Raw genomic sequence first — 16,997 nt, forward strand, 5'->3', positions numbered from 1 at the left:
CGGGTGGTTACCATCAATGCCTCCCCTCTCTCACAAGGGGAGATTAAAGAGTTTGTGGCTGATGTAAAACTCCACATTAGGGTCCTACACTCTGAGCTGGTAACATGTAAGGTGCTCAGTAATTTACCTGCTCAGGTAGTTCTGAGGTTTCCATGGTTGTCTATGCACAATCCGGTGATTGATTGGAAAACCCAGGATATAATCCAGTGGAGCAGATATTGCCAGGAGAGATGTCTGGCCACGTGTATCTCCGCTGTGACTCCCAGCATCCCGGAGCCGTTGCTGGACTTTGCCGATGTATTTTCTGAAAAGGGTTGTTCAGAGCTGCCACCGCACCGACCCTATGACTGTGCTATTAGGTTAAAACCGGGAGCTAAGTTACCGAAAGCCAGGATGTTTAATATCTCAGGTCCTGAGAGGCAAGCTCTCAAAGAATACAATGCAGAGAGTCTAAGCAAAGGGCACATCAGGCCCTCATCATCTTCATTGGCGGCGGGGCTCTTCTTTGTCAAGAAGAAAGATGGCGGATTACGTCCATGTCTGGATTTCAGGGAACTCAACCAGATCACGGTTCGTGACCCATACCCGATGCCACTGATACCCGATTTGTTCAACCAGGTGTCTGGTGCCAAATGGTTTTTCCAAGCTTGACCTCAGGGGGGCGTACAATCTCATAAGAGTCCGTCAAGGGGATGAATGGAAGACGGCATTTAATACCCCTGAGGGTCATTTTGAGAATTTGGTGATGCCATTTGGGTTGACGAGCGCGCCAGCAGTATTTCAACATTTCATAAATGATGTCTTTTCTCATCTCTTGGGGAAATTTGTTATTATATACCTTGATGACATTCTTATTTACTCACGCGACCGTGATGCCCACATAGAGCATGTTAGGCAGGTGTTGCAGTTGCTCAGGGAGAACAAGCTCTATGCCAAGCTTGAGAAATGTGTATTTGTCGTCCAAGAATTACCTTTTTTGGGTTATGTAATTTCCGCCGCAGGGTTTAAAATGGACACCGCTAAGGTGCAAGCGGTGCTGCAGTGGGAACGGCCTGATAATCTCAAGGCGCTTCAGCGATTCCTGGGCTTTTCCAACTATTATAGGAAATTTATTAAGAATTTTTCTATGATTGCTAAACCGCTCACCGACATGACTAAAAAAGGTACCAATTTTTCTGACTGGTCTGAGGCTGCTGTGCGCGCGTTTGAATTCCTGAAAAACAGTTTTGCTTCAGCTCCCATCCTGGTTCAGCCTGATGTCTCCCTACCATTTACTGTGGAGGTGGATGCATCCGAAGTTGGAGTGGGGGCGGTACTGTCTCAGGGTCCATCCTTGGGCAAATTGCATCCGTGTGCCTACTTCTCCAAGAAGCTGTCGCCTGCCGAGCGTAATTACGATATTGGTAACAGGGAATTGTTGGCCATCAAGTTGGCATTTGAGGAGTGGCGACACTTGGCGAAACCAGGGGAAGAGTCTTGAGGAGATCATTTGCATATTCCCAGTGCCTTCTGGGATAAGTGAAGAGTCTCCGCGAGCTCAACGATCACTGGGTTTTGGCCGTTGCAGCTGAAAAGAGGAAATCGGAGAAACCAGGGGAAGAGTCTTGAGGAGATCATTTGCATATTCCCAGTGCCTTCTGGGATAAGTGAAGAGTCTCCGCGAGCTCAACGATCACTGGGTTTTGGCCGTTGCAGCTGAAAAGAGGAAATCGGAGAAACCAGGGGAAGAGTCTTGAGGAGATCATTTGCATATTCCCAGTGCCTTCTGGGATAAGTGAAGAGTCTCCGCGAGCTCAACGATCACTGGGTTTTGGCCGTTGCAGCTGAAAAGAGGAAATCGGAGAAACCAGGGGAAGAGTCTTGAGGAGATCATTTGCATATTCCCAGTGCCTTCTGGGATAAGTGAAGAGTCTCCGCGAGCTCAACGATCACTGGGTTTTGGCCGTTGCAGCTGAAAAGAGGAAATCGGAGAAACCAGGGGAAGAGTCTTGAGGAGATCATTTGCATATTCCCAGTGCCTTCTGGGATAAGTGAAGAGTCTCCGCGAGCTCAACGATCACTGGGTTTTGGCCGTTGCAGCTGAAAAGAGGAAATCGGAGAAACCAGGGGAAGAGTCTTGAGGAGATCATTTGCATATTCCCAGTGCCTTCTGGGATAAGTGAAGAGTCTCCGCGAGCTCAACGATCACTGGGTTTTGGCCGTTGCAGCTGAAAAGAGGAAATCGGAGAAACCAGGGGAAGAGTCTTGAGGAGATCATTTGCATATTCCCAGTGCCTTCTGGGATAAGTGAAGAGTCTCCGCGAGCTCAACGATCACTGGGTTTTGGCCGTTGCAGCTGAAAAGAGGAAATCGGAGAAACCGCGCGCCGGCAGGCGCGCGAATTTTGGCTCATCTTTCATCTTTTTAAGAAATCTCAAGATGGAAGAGGCCAGGAGCCATTTGGTGAGCTGCATTTCTTGCTACATGTTCACAGACTTACCAGTGGAAAAGCCAAACTTCACATGCCACAAATGCAAGCTTGTGACCCTGTTGGAGGAAAAGTTGCAAAATCTCGAAGAGAGGTTAGCTACGTTGAAGATCATTAAGGAAGGTGAAGAGTTCTTGGACAGAGCAGAATTATCTCTTCATGTTACAGAAAGAGAAGAAATTCGAAGTGCACCTGAAGAAACAGAGGAATGGAGACATGTGACCCAGAGAAGCAGGAGGATCAGGAGGCAGTCAGCACCCATACTGCTCAGGAACCAGTACCAGGCTCTCACGCAGGAAAACGATGAAGAAATACATCAGGATAAGACTTTGCCAACAAACAGCAACCTTGTACGCCTTCAGAGTCCTCCTGGATGGAGAAAGAAAAATGTTGTGAAGAAGAAACGGAGAGTGGTGGTCATGGGGGATTCCCTGTTGAGAGGAACAGAGGCCGCTATCTGCAGACCGGATATAACTTCAAGAGAAATGTGCTGTCTTCCAGGTGCAAAAATTAAAGATGTGTCTGACAGGATATCAGGACTCTTCAGACCTACAGATGACTACCCATTCCTGCTACTACATGTGGGGACAAATGACACCGCAAGAAACGACCTGGAAACCATCTGCAGAGACTTTGAAGACTTAGGCAAGAAAGTGAAAGAACTGGGAGCGCAGGTGGTCTTCTCTTCCATCCTCCCAGTGGATGGCCATGGAACAAGGAGGTGGAATAAGATTCTGCAGGTGAACAACTGGCTACGTCGATGGTGCCGTCAGCAACGATTTGGATTTCTGGATCACGGAGTGAACTACTTATACGTTGGACTACTTGCTAGAGATGGGGTGCACCTTACGAAGACTGGAAAGCAGGTATTTGGAAGTCGCCTTGCTACACTTGTAAGGAGAGCTTTAAACTAGAACAACATGGGAAGGGAAGCAAAAGACCAGAAAAAGCCATACACCTGACAAATGCTACTGAGAACTCTGCTATTAGAAGTGGAAAGGAAGAACAAAGACGAAAGAATCTAATTAAAAAAAATATTGGAGAAAGAGAAACCAATCACAAACTAAAATGTTTCTATACTAATGCACAAAGCATGGGCAACAAACAAGGAGAATTGGAACTACTAACACAGGAAAAGAAATATGATGTCATTGGAATCACTGAAACTTGGTGGGACAATACACATGATTGGAATACAAGACTAGAAGGATACAACTTATTTGCAAGAAACAGACTTGATAAACGAGGAGGGGGTGTTGCATTGTATGTTAGAAATGCGTATATCTGCACAGAGATTGAAGCTTCAGAGACTGGGAGTTCTGTGGAAACTGTTTGGGTAAGAATACAAGGACAGAACAATGGAAAGGACACCATTGTAGGCATTTACTACAGGCCGCCTGTGCAAGCTGAAGATATGGATGAACTCTTTATGCATCAAATGGCCAAGTTCTCCAAAAAATATGACATAGTTGTCATGGGAGATTTCAACTATCCAGACATTTGTTGGGAATCTCTCTCAGGCAAAACTAACAGGTCAAGGAAATTCTTATCCTCTCTTGCTGACAACTTTATCTTCCAAAAGGTAAAGGAGAAAACAAGGGGAACTGCTACCTTGGATCTAATCCTTATAAACAGGGAGGAAATGGTTGAGGAGGTAAAAGTGGCTGGGACCCTAGGAGGTAGCGACCATGCTATTTTAGAATTTTGGATAACTAGAGGCGGAAGACCTGTGAAGACTCAGACGTCAAGGTTAGATTTCAGAAAGGCAGATTTTAAGGGATTCAGAAAGAGAATTGGAGGGATCCAATGGCTGGATATCCTTAAAGACAAAAATGTCCAGGAAGGATGGGAAATCTTGAAAAATGAAATTCTCAAAGCACAGTTGTTAACAATTCCAAAAAGAGGGAAGAATAGGAAGCATTTAAGGAAACCAGGATGGATGAACACAGAACTTAAGCACATGCTAAAAAGGAAGCAAAAAATGTTTATAAAATGGAAAGAAGGAGGCATATCTAAAGAAGAATATAATGCTGTCTGCAGAACCTGCAAGGCACAAATCAGATTATCTAAAGCTGAAAATGAATTGAGGCTTGCAAGAGATGTCAAAAGCAATAATAAAGGATTTTGGGGATATGTCAAAAGTAAAAGAAAAGTCAAAGATGCTATAGGATTTTTACAGGATGAAAATGATGAAATGGTAAGACAGGATGTTGAGAAGGCTGAACTTTTAAATTCCTATTTTGCATCTGTTTTCTCTCAGAAAGGAAATGTAACATCAACTGTTATTCACTGTCCTATTAAGGGAATAGAAGAATCCAGGATATCTATAAACAGAAAGATAGTGAGGAAACACTTAGCTAACCTAAATGTATTCAAGTCTCCAGGTCCAGATGAATTACACCCCAGAGTACTGAAGGAGATAGCAGAAGAAATTTTTGAACCCCTCTCCATAATCTTTGAAAATTCTTGGAGAACAGGAGAAGTGCCAGAAGACTGGAGAAGAGCAAATGTTGTTCCTATCTTCAAAAAGGGGAAGAAGGTGGACCCAGGCAACTATAGGCCGGTGAGTCTGACTTCTATACCAGGAAAGATCTTTGAACAAATTATTAAACAACATGTATGTCAATACCTGAATAAGAATGAAGTGATTAAACAGAGTCAGCATGGGTTTGTAACTAATAAGTCATGTCAGACTAATTTAATTTCCTTCTATGATGGTATTACTGATTGGGTGGATCAAGGAAATGCTGTAGATATAGTATATCTTGACTTCAGCAAAGCATTTGACAAAGTCTCTCATACAATCCTTATTGAAAAAATGACTAAGTATGGAATGGACAAGGCAACTGTTAGGTGGATTCATAACTGGCTTAGTGATCGGACCCAAAGAGTGGTCGTAAATGGCTGCACATCCAGTTGGAAGAATGTCTCAAGTGGGGTACCACAGGGCTCTGTCCTGGGCCCTGTATTGTTCAACATCTTTATCAACGATTTAGATGAAGGAATTGAGGGTAAACTGATTAAATTTGCTGATGACACAAAGCTAGGAGGGATAGCTAATACTAGAAAAGAGAGAGAGAGGATTCAAAAAGATTTAAATAAACTGGAGAAGTGGGCAGCAACTAACAGAATGGTTTTTAACAGGGAGAAATGCAAAGTACTACATCTGGGCAATAAAAATGAAAAAAGCATATATAGAATGGGAGGAATAGGGCTAAGTGACAGCACATGTGAAAAAGACTTGGGTATACTAATAGATCACAGACTGAATATGAGTCAACAGTGTGATGCAGCAGCAAAAAAGGCAAATGCAATTCTAGGATGTATTAACAGAAGCATACAGTCTAGATCACGTGAAGTAATTATTTCCCTCTACTCCTCTTTGGTCAGACCTCATCTGGAATATTGTGTCCAATTTTGGGCACCACATTTTAAAAAAGACATCAACAAACTGGAGCAAGTTCAGAAAAGAGCGACCAGAATGGTGACTGGTCTGCAAACCCTGTCTTATGAGGAAAGGTTGCAGGATTTGGGAATGTTTAGTTTGCAAAAGAGAAGACTGAGAGGAGACTTAATAGCTGTCTACAAATATCTAAAGGGCTGTCACATTGTAGAAGGATCAACTTTATTCTCATTTGCACAAGGAAAGACTAGAAGCAATGGGATGAAGCTGAATGGGAGGAGACACAGATTAGATATTAGAAAAAACTTTTTGACAGTTAGAGTGATCAATGAGTGGAACAGGCTGCCACGAGAAGTGGTGAGTTCTCCTCCAATGGAAGTCTTCAAACAGAGGCTGGACAGACATCTAACTGGGATGATTTAGCGAATCCTGCTTTGAGCAGGGGGTTGGACCAGATGGCCCAGGAGGTCCCTTCCAACTCTACGATTCTATGATTCTATGATTCTATGATTCTATGACTTCTTGGAGGGGGCTGTCCATCAGATTACTGTTATAACAGACCATAAAAATCTGCTTTATTTAGAGTCTGCTAAACGCCTGTCCCCCAGACAGGCTCGCTGGGCGTTATTCTTCACCCGGTTCACTTTTTTTGTGACATACCGACCAGGTTCTAAGAATATTAAGGCGGACGCCTTGTCCAGATGTTTCCCGGGTGGAGAGCCACGTGAGGATCCGGTGCCTATCCTCCAAAAGGGTGTTGTGGTCTCGGCTCTCACGACAGAAGTTGAGGCAGAGATTGCTAAGGCTCAGGAGGAGGTACCGCCGGATCTGCCTCCTAATAAATCGTTTGTGCCACTACACCTACGCTTAAAGGTGTTAGGGGAACATCACGATACTGTCCTGGCGGGCCACCCAGGGGTTAAGGGCACTCTGGAACTTGTATCACGTCGTTTTTGGTGGCCCAAAATCCGGCAGGAAGTGGCCTCATATGTGTCAGCCTGTACCACGTGCGCACGGGCCAAGACACCACGCTCCCGTCCTGCTGGCACGTTGCATCCTCTCTGTGTGCCCAGTAAGCCATGGACTGATATTTCCATGGATTTCATTACTGATTTGCCCTCCTCGGCTGGGAACACGGTCATTCTGGTAATAGTTGATCGGTTCTCTAAAATGTCGCATTTCGTTGCTTTGCCATCTTTGCCCAATGCGAAGACCCTTGCTCAGGTATTTATTCGCGAGGTGGTCAGACTTCATGGTGTCCCGTCTGACATTGTATCTGATAGAGGTACACAATTTGTGGCAAAATTTTGGAGAGCTTTTTGTTCACGCCTAGGGATTAAATTGTCTCATTCATCGGCTTTCCATCCGCAGTCGAATGGGCAGACTGAGCGTATGAACCAAAACCTAGAACAATACTTACGCTGTTTTGTGTCTGACAATCAGGAGGAGTGGTCGGCGTTTCTTCCTCTGGCTGAATTCGCGATAAACAATCATTGTCAGGAATCGTCTGGGGAATCTCCCTTCTTTTGTGTTTATGGTCAACATCCCCAATTCTGTACCTTGCGCCAAGGGTGCTCGGCAGGCGTCCCTGAGGAGGACCAGTTGGGAGCACAATTGTCATCCGTTTGGAGGAGAGTAAAGCAGCGCTTGCTGAATGTAGGTTCTAGGTACAAACGTGTGGCTGACGGTAGACGTGTGCCAGGTCCGGACCTGTGTGTGGGTGATTGGGTGTGGTTGTCTGCAAGGAACATCAAACTCAAAATACCATCGCTTAAGGTGGGTCCCAGGTTCATTGGTCCATTTAGGATCTCCGCAATTATCAACCCTGTGGCATTTCGTTGGGAGTTACCTGCCGTATACAAGATACATAATGTGTTTCACAGGGCGTTACTTAAGAAGGCCGTGGGTGCGGTTGATGTTTCGCCCGTGCCTCCACCTCCCGTCTTGGTGGATGGCACATTGGAGTTTGAGGTGTCCAAGGTGGTTGACTCTCGGGTAGTGCGTCGCACTCTACAGTACCTGGTCCACTGGCGTGGCTATGGTCCGGAGGAGAGGACTTGGGTGCCGGCTTCGGACATACATGCGGACCGACTGGTTACAATGTTTCATCGCCGCCATCCGGACAAGCCGGGTCCTCGACATTGTGAGGTTCCTGGGGTCCCTCGTAGAAGGCGGGGTACTGTCATGTCGGACACTGTTCGCACCAGGGTGTCCGGCAGACAGCGGTAATACCCCATCCTACCACTTTGTTCTCAGCGGCGCTGGTTGGTCCTCTGATCCGGCTTGGATTGGGTTAACCAGGTTGTCATTCTGGCTGAGGTTTTAGCCATGCCCACTGTCTTTAAATTGTCCTGCATGACTATGGACGTCGCCGACTATAGCTCTTGCCTTGTGCTAAGCGATACCGGTCTGGAGTGGTGGTCTAAGGAGCATACGGTTGCTGGTGTAGTATATTCCATTGTTGCCATTTTGCCTCCCTGTGTTGTATTATTTGGTTGCCCTTGCACATTACTGTATTCCCCTGTGTGTACGCGGTGTGGTGCATTTCCGTTATCCCTGTCCATACTTATTTGTGGGGTCTGGTGTTTGGTCTCCTCACTGGGTGGAGGGTGGTGGGTTCAGCTTAGGGCTGGACAGGAGACAAGGACAGGGTGGAGGCCCAGGCAGGCACACCTTCAGTGTAAACCCTGGGTTGAGGGACAGACAGGGTTTCCCCTAGTCTGAGAGACACCGCAGGGTCCCCGGGGTTTTAGCCTAAAGTCACCTAGGCTTCCCATGACAAACACAATCTGAAAGGGAGACTTTCCTGAAGATTCACTTACTTGGTTGTTGTAGGAGAATTCCGCCCAGGGCAATAACTCAACCCAATCGTCGTGGTGTGCATTGACAAAGTGGTGCAGGAATCTGGACAAGATTTGATTGGTTCTCTCCACTTGCCCATTGGATTGGAGATGGTATGCCGAAGAAAAATCCAGTTCTATCTTTACCAGTTTATAGACCACTTTTCAAAACTTCAAAGTGAACTGGACACCCCTGTCGGACACGATATGGAGAGGAAATCCATGGAGATGAAAGATATGCTGAATGAAGTGATCCGCAAGTTCAGGAGCAGATGGGGGACCGGGAAACGGAATGAAGTGGGCCATTTTAGAGAAGCGGTCCACCACAACCCATACTACTGAGCAGCCGGAAGAGATGGGAAGATCCGTGATGAAATCCATTGCGATGTGCTGCCAGGGAGCAGACGGAATCGGAAGAGGTTGAAGCCGACCGGCTGGCAGGTGTTTAACAGTCTTATTATGAGCACACGAAGGACAGGCTGCGACATACTCCTGGATATCCTTAATCATGGTAGGCCACCAGTAGTAAAGTAGTAACGGGAGATGAGTTGTAGAGTCTTTCTCTGACTGGCGTGACCAGCCAACTTGGAAGAATGACCCCACCCAAGGATGCGATTACGTTCCGAGGCGGTCACTAGAGTTTTCCCTTGGGGAAGCCAAGCAAGATCAACAGAGGCTACTGAGACTAACCTTGATGGTTCAATGATGTGCTAAGGTTCTTCTTCCAGATCAGAGGGCAGAAAGGCTCTGGAGAGTGCGTCAGCATTGAGTTTTTTGTCAGCTGGAAGGAAATGAAGAACAAAATTAAATCGAGCAAAAAAACAAGGCCCAACGGATCTGACAGGGATTCAGCCTTTGTGCGGATTGGAGGTAGGCAAGGTTTTTATGATCGGTGAATATGACCACCTGATGAAGAGCTCCCTCAAGAAGATGCCTCCATTCTTGCAGAGCTAATTTGATAGCCAACAATTCCCGATCTCCAACAGAATAGTTCCTCTCTGCGGGTGAAAAAACCTTGGAAAAATACCACAGGAGATAATCCGACTGTTAGATGACTTCTGGGTGAGAACCGCTCCTGCACCCACGGAGGAAGCGTCTACCTCAAGAAAAAATTCCTCATTAGAATTCAGACGATGGAGAATGGGTGCAGAAGCAAAGGCTTTTTTGAGAGAAACAAAGGCCTCCTCTGCCACGGGGGACCACTCCTTGGAGTTTACACCTTTCCGGGTTAAGGCAGTGATGGATGCCACTCGGTAGAAAAGTGTGGAATGAATTGCCGGTAGTAGTTGGCGAACCTCAGGAACCGTTGTATGGCTTTCAGCCCAGAAGGACGAGGCCACTTGAGGACTGCGGACAACTTCTCAGGGTCCATCTTTAATCCTGTGGAGGACACTGTAACCAAGGAAAGGCAAAGAAGATTGTCTTTGTAGGAGCAGACGTACTTGCCTCCGATGCGAGGCCACGTCTGCAGAGAAGATCAGGATGTCGTCCAGGTAGACAACAACACGTGTAGAGCAGATCCCTGAAAATGTTGGGTTTTCATTGGCTGTAAGCCATAATCATCCAAATTAACAGAAATAAACATTTGAAATAGATCACTCTGTGTGTAATGCTCTATAGAATATAGGAGTTTCACTTTTTGCATTGAAGAACTGAAATAAATTAACTTTTTGATGATATTCTAATTTTGTGAGAAGCACCTGTATGTATCAAGCATCAGTGAACATATACTGAAAGAGGGCAACAGTAGGTTATTTGTTGTAAAGGATGTATAGGGTTATATTACATTATGATTATTATGCATTTATATAGCGCCATTTATTCCATGGCGCTTTACATGTGAAAAGGGGAAATATAGACAAGTATAATAAACATGTGTAAGACAAGGGACACAAAATTACATAAGGAGAGGGGACCCTGCCCGCGAGGGCTCACAGTCTACAGGGATGGGTGAGGATACAGTAGGAGAGGGTAGAGCAGGTCGTGCGGTGGTTCAGTAGACCAAGGATCATTGCCGGCTGTAGGCTTGTCGGAACAGGTGGGTCTTCAGGTTCTTCTTGAAGGTTTCCGTTGATGGTGAGAGTCTGATGTGTTTCGGCAGAGAGTTCCAGAGTATGGGGGAGCACGGGAGAAGTCCTGTATGCGGTTGTGGGAAGAAGAGATAAGGTGGGAGTAGAGAAGGAGATCTTGAGATGATCGAAGGTTGCGTGCGGGTAGGTACCTAGAGACCATGTCACAGATGTATGGAGGAAACAGGTTGTGGATGGCTTTGTATGTCATGGTTAGGGTTTTGAATTGGAGCCTCTAGGCAATAGGAAGCCAGTAAAGGGCCTGGCATAAGGGGGAGGCTGGGGAATAGCAGGGAGACAGGTGGATTAGTCGGGCAGCAGAGTGTAGGATGGACTGGAGCGGTGCCAGAGTGCTAGTGGAGAGGCCAGAGAGTAGGAGGTTGCAGTAGTCGAGGCGGGAGATGATAAGGGCATGCACTAAGACTGCCAAGATTGTTTTCAAAGTGACCGCATCGAGTGACTTTCTTCAAACTCCCACCAGGGATATCAAGAACAGGGACCTTGAAAGGGAGTCCAGAAGAGCCACCAACCTAGAGCTTCATTCCATTACTCTAGCTGAATATTTATGAGTCTTACGTATCCCCAGGGGCCTAAGAGTACCTCTGCAACCCACTTTTTTTTAAAGAGGATAAAGAGTACTGTACGAAGTTTGAGCATATTTTAAACAAATGTTCTTTTGATTTGATGACCCTAACCTTGTCTTTCTTACAGAAGAATCTGGAAAGTGTCAATTCGCAAATATGTGTTATAGAAAATCAACTTTCAGCCACCATGACCCAGGAGGAGTTCCAGGAGCTCAAGATCAAAAATCAGGAGAATTTGCTTATTCACAGATCGGAGATAGAAAAGAGGAATAGATCAAAATTCCTACGAGACACCGAGGACTACCTGCAAAGCAAAGTCTACGGGTGGTGAGATACACAACGTTTTTCCAGGCGTCGCACCTCATGAAGCTCTTCAGGATCAACAGACAGCTGATCTGGTACAACCAACAACGCTACATCTACGACTTTTTTAGGCCACAACCGGGGCCGCACAAGAGGAAGACGAGGCGGGGCGGCCAGTGCCACCGGGGACACCAGAACCGACACCAGAACCAACATAACGACCAGATCACAGGTAATACACCTCTGGTGATAAATATTTCCTCAAAAAATCTGGATACTAACCAACTGACTACTCCAAAAGGTGTTATCCTTTTGTCCATCATATAAATTTAATTTCTTTGAGCTTGATATGGACTTACACAGGTTTTTTAGAAACCTTAGACTTAAAGTCCATTTTGCGAAACCACCATCTAGACCAACAGATCAGCTTTGCTCATGTTTACTTCAGTTCAATGATTTAGGGCTCCGTACACATAGTACATTTATGCTCCCAAAAGGCAACCCACCGGTCGAAACCTTTATCTCTTTGGTTGAAAGGGACATAGGCATTTTTCACAGGGATGTCAATCAGGGCAAATTTCATTACTATACTAATCTGTCTAAAGAGGAAAAAATGGCCCTTGACAGCCTTTCTTCAGACAAATCATTGGTCATTAAACCAGCTGACAAGGGTGGGGCCATAGTTATCATGGACAGATCTGATTATTTGCACGAGATCCACAGACAATTAAATGATAGGTATATATGGCCATTCCTCACAATCCTCATAATTCCATCATCAATAAGATTAAACCCATCATTGAACATCATATAGGGGCTGGCACAATAGACACAAAGTTAGGGGATTTCCTCTTAAAAACAGATCCCATCACACCAGTATTCTACATCTTACCGAAAATTCACAAGAGACTGGACAAACCACCAGGTCGCCCTATTGTGTCATCCACGGATTCCATTCTTTCCCCACCAGCTATGTTTTTGGAAAAAATTCTTACACCTCTAGTCAAAACCACAAGATCGTTCTTAAAGGATACTAATGAATTCATAACACTCATTAAATCTTTGGGCCTTCTCCCTCCTTCTTCTCTCTTGGTCACATGAGATGTTAACAGCTTATATACATCAATTACACACAAGAAGGGTATGAAAGCCACAGAGACACTGATGGAGAGGTCAGGCTTAGATACCAAGATCCGTAACCTCTGTTCCGATCTTTTGGAACTAGTGTTAAAAGAGAACTATTTCCTTTTTCAGGACACATTTTACATCCAAAGACAGGGCATCGCAATGGGGTCACACGTAGCGCCCCCTTACGCTATTGCCTATATGGCCTCATTTGAGGACAGTTTCATCTATACCCACCCACTATTTATACAACACTCCATAGTGTGGGTAAGATTCATTGATGATATTTTCTGTGTGTGGAATGGCCCCCTGAACACTCTATTACAATTTGATCATCATATCAATGATGTTTGGCCCGAACTCAAATTTAGTCTACAACACGATGTAGAAAAAATGAACTTCCTGGATACGCTGATTAGTAAAGATTCAAAAGGGGCATTCACAATTGACCTTTATGTCAAACCAACTGATAGGAACAGCATTTTGCATTTTGACAGCTTCCACCCATCTACAGTCAAAAAGTCAATTCCCAGGTCTCGGTTTTGTAGAATAGACAGGATTGTCTCAGAAGAAGAAACAAAGGCCCAGTGGTTGATAGATATGACAAAGAAATTCACAGAAAGGGGTTATCCTGAAAAACTTTTAACTGATTCTAGATCAAAGAGGGGCCAGGGAACTAACAAAACTAATAACTCCAATAGGCGCATACCCTTTGTTATTACATACCACCCATATTCAAGAAAAATACAGACCACTATGAATAGACACTGGAATCTATTACCAGAAGTTACCCGGAAATAGAGGAATTTCAACAACCATTTCTCCCTTGTTACCGGAGACCAAAAAATTTGAGGGATAAGCTTGTTAGAGCCGATGCAGGCTCGAATACGATAATGTCAAGACAAACGTTTCTTCAGACACAAAAACAGGTCACATTTCCATGTCTATCCTGTTTACAATGTAATAATATACAAAAGGGTAGTCAGATTTTTCACCTACAAACAGGAAGAGCTATCCCAATCAAAGGATCTTACACCTGTGAGTCCACATATGTTGTTTATCTAATTAAATGCCCTTGTGGTCTAGCTTATGTGGGGGAAACCACACAAATGGTGAGAGATAGAATTTCTCAACACAAATCTAATATTAGATGCAAGAAGACTCATCTCCCACTGCCATATCATTTCCTTGAAAAAGGACACAACATTTCCCAGTTAAAATTCCAGGTTTTGGAACAAATTGAATCCAACAGAAGAGGTTATGATAGAACTAAAAACCTCAAAAGAAGAGAAGCCTACTGGACTTTCACGCTACAGACCTAAAGGACTAAATAGAGACTACGATACGCAGAGTTTCCTGTGAATAATGCTGTCTTTGATTGATGTTATATAATGACTGACCATTTTTAACCATGTTTCTTTTCTTTTTTACATAGAATCACTAATCTTGCTCTTCACTCCCCACCGGGCACCACTGTTTACTCGGTAGAGTATACCTTCACTGCCATTTTAACCTAGTCCATAATAATATATAGGCCATATTTTCTATCGCTTACCAGTCATACTTCTGCAGATATAGTGGTTATGTTTTGGTTCCCATTTGGCCCACTATACAACACGAGCATATTGATTTCCTTTACCTGACCTAATAACATTAAATTAGCTTTCCCTCTTTTTTACCCTTATGTTACCTTTACAATATCTCCCCATATACTCCTGTGTATTTTTAGTGAGCATCACACCATTACTCCGGCTTGAATCGCCATACCAGTAGTCTCCCCATATAATCCTGAGTGACTTAGTGGAGCATCATGCTACCTAGCAACTGACACCATTACTCCGGTCACATGATCGCCCCGATCTGACATGCGCACCACATCCAACCATTACTGCGCAGGCGCGATTTGACAGTACCATGTGACCGCCATTATACGGTCAAGAAAATTCCCGCCCCAACTTTAAACCGGAAACACACAACAGACCTGGTGGCCTGACAGGCGCATTAGCACAGGCGCGATGCAGTAATATCATGTGACCGCTATGACGCGGTCAGGGACGTGATGTGTCAGCATCACGTGACCGCTATGACGCAGTCAGGGGGGTTCTCTGCTGGACCATAAAAATCCGGAATCACATTATTCAGCTTGGCGTCCTTCACTTAGCGGTTCACACCGCACGCCATAGGAGTCACAGGGAGCAGGTAACGCAATTCCTTATTCTCACATTGCCTTTAGCCACATTAAGGACATATGTCTAGCAACAAATTTTTTTATTACAGCGCCATGCAAAAAGCGACTTAGGTCGCTATACCAAAGCGCATTCTCTCCCTTAACTCTGAGATACAACGTCCAGGTAACATAAGGGATTACTTCATTTGAAATTGGGCATCTTTCTTCACTTGAACCACCACTATATATACAACCATGATGTTTAATACTCTAAGGCCTTTATGATGTTTTTCTCCTTTCTGTTTTCTCACGGAAGGACCAGCGTTCACGAACCACGTATATTATGAGCACCATTATATTCTACCCAGACACGATCTGCACTTAATAACTGCAAGCACTTAATATCCTTTAGCTTCATCGTGGTTTCTTCTTTATTCTCTTCAATAGTGATTTATGTATAAACTTACTGGCTGTTTTCCTTAACACTAACTTGCATATACACCTTTTTTTAAAAAAATATTTTCACAGACCACGTGCACCTAAGATTCAACCTCAGGGATCCAATTGAAACTATATGCTTTTTTGTTGTACCAGAAATTTCCTTATTTATGTACCTCAATTCTTAATATGCATCATAAGATATAATATTCTCTCTGAATAGGATAATTCTTGATACAGATTAATTTCTAGTTTTGTATGTATGTTCTCTAGAGAATTTCTGATGAAGATCCACTGTTGGATCCAAAACGTTTAACACATACAATCTGGATGCCAATAAAACAAAGATTCACTTCATTCGCCATTTGAGTGCCAAGTTTTTTGTATTATTATTATTATGGGCAATAGGAAGCCAGTGAAGGGCCTGGCATGAGGGGGAGGCTGGGGAATTAGTCGGGCAGCAGAGTGTAGGATGGACTGGAGCGGTGCTAGAGGGGAGGCCAGAGTGTAGGAGGTTGCAGTAGTCGAGGCGGGAGATGATAAGGGCATGCACTAGTGTTTTTGTGGTTGAGGAATGAGCGGATCCGGGAAATATTTTTGAATTTGAGGCGGCAGGAGGAGGCGAGGGCTTGGATATGTGGTTTGAAAGAGAACGCAGAGTCGAGGATCACCCCAAGGCACCGAGCGTGCGGGACTGGGGAAAGAGAGCAGCCATTAACATTGATGGATAGGTCTGGTGGAGGGGTAGAGTGAGATGGGGGAAAGATGATGAATTCTGTTTTGTCCATGTTCAGTTTGAGAAAGCGAGCAGAGAAGAAGGCTGAGATAGCAGACAGACATTGTGGGATTTCAGTCAGTAAGGAGTCAAGGTTGGGTCCAGATAGGTAGATCTGCGTGTCATCGGCATAGAGGTGATACTGCAAACCATATGATTCTATGAGCTGTCCCAAGCCGAAGGTGTAGATAGAGAATAGTAGGGGTCCTAGGACAGAGCCTTGAGGAACACCGACAGACAGGGGGCGAGGTGAGGAAGTGGTGTGTGAGAGGGAGACACTAAATGTTCGGTCTGTTAGGTATGATGAGATCCAGGATAGGGCCAAGTCTGTGATGCCAAGAGATGAGAGAGTCTGTAGCAGGAGGGAATGGTCTACGGTGTCGAAGGCAGAGGACAGGTCCAGGAGAAGGAGGACAGAGTACTGTCGCTTGCTCTTGGTGGTTAGTAAGTCGTTAGTGACTTTAGTTAGGGCAGTTTCAGTTGAGTGATGCGGTCAGAAGTCAGATTGTAACCGGGCAAAGAGGGAACAGGAGGAGAGGTGGGAGGACAGTTCAAGATATAAGTGCTGTTCCAGTAGTTTTGAGGCATAAGGGAGAAGAGATATCGGGCGATAGTTAGACACAGAGGATGGGTCAAGGGAGGGCTTTTTGAGGATGGATGTGATTGAGGCATGTTTGAAGGATGAGGGAAAGACACCATTTGAAAGTGAAAGGTTGAAGAGGTGTGTTAGAGATGGGATGAAGACTGTGGCCAAGTTAGGGATGAGGTGAGATGGGAGTGGGTCGAGGGCACAAGTGGTGAGGTGTGATCTTGACAGAAGGGTGGA

At 44.9% G+C, this 16,997-nt stretch overlaps 1 long non-coding RNA gene across 1 annotated transcript; it reads left to right on the forward strand.

Annotated features, from left to right (window-relative positions):
* The first annotated feature begins 10,379 nt into the window (after positions 1-10,379).
* On the forward strand, positions 10,380-15,743 carry LOC141060055 (uncharacterized). Its single transcript, XR_012222654.1, has 3 exons — positions 10,380-11,898; positions 14,227-14,275; positions 15,275-15,743. It is a non-coding gene; the product is annotated as an uncharacterized lncRNA (long non-coding RNA).
* Positions 15,744-16,997: the final 1,254 nt, after the last annotated feature.

The sequence above is a fragment of the Dendrobates tinctorius genome, unplaced genomic scaffold, assembly GCF_039654945.1.
Source record: "Dendrobates tinctorius isolate UK_male_01 unplaced genomic scaffold, ASM3965494v1 ptg000232l, whole genome shotgun sequence".
NCBI classification, from domain to species: domain Eukaryota; kingdom Metazoa; phylum Chordata; class Amphibia; order Anura; family Dendrobatidae; genus Dendrobates; species Dendrobates tinctorius.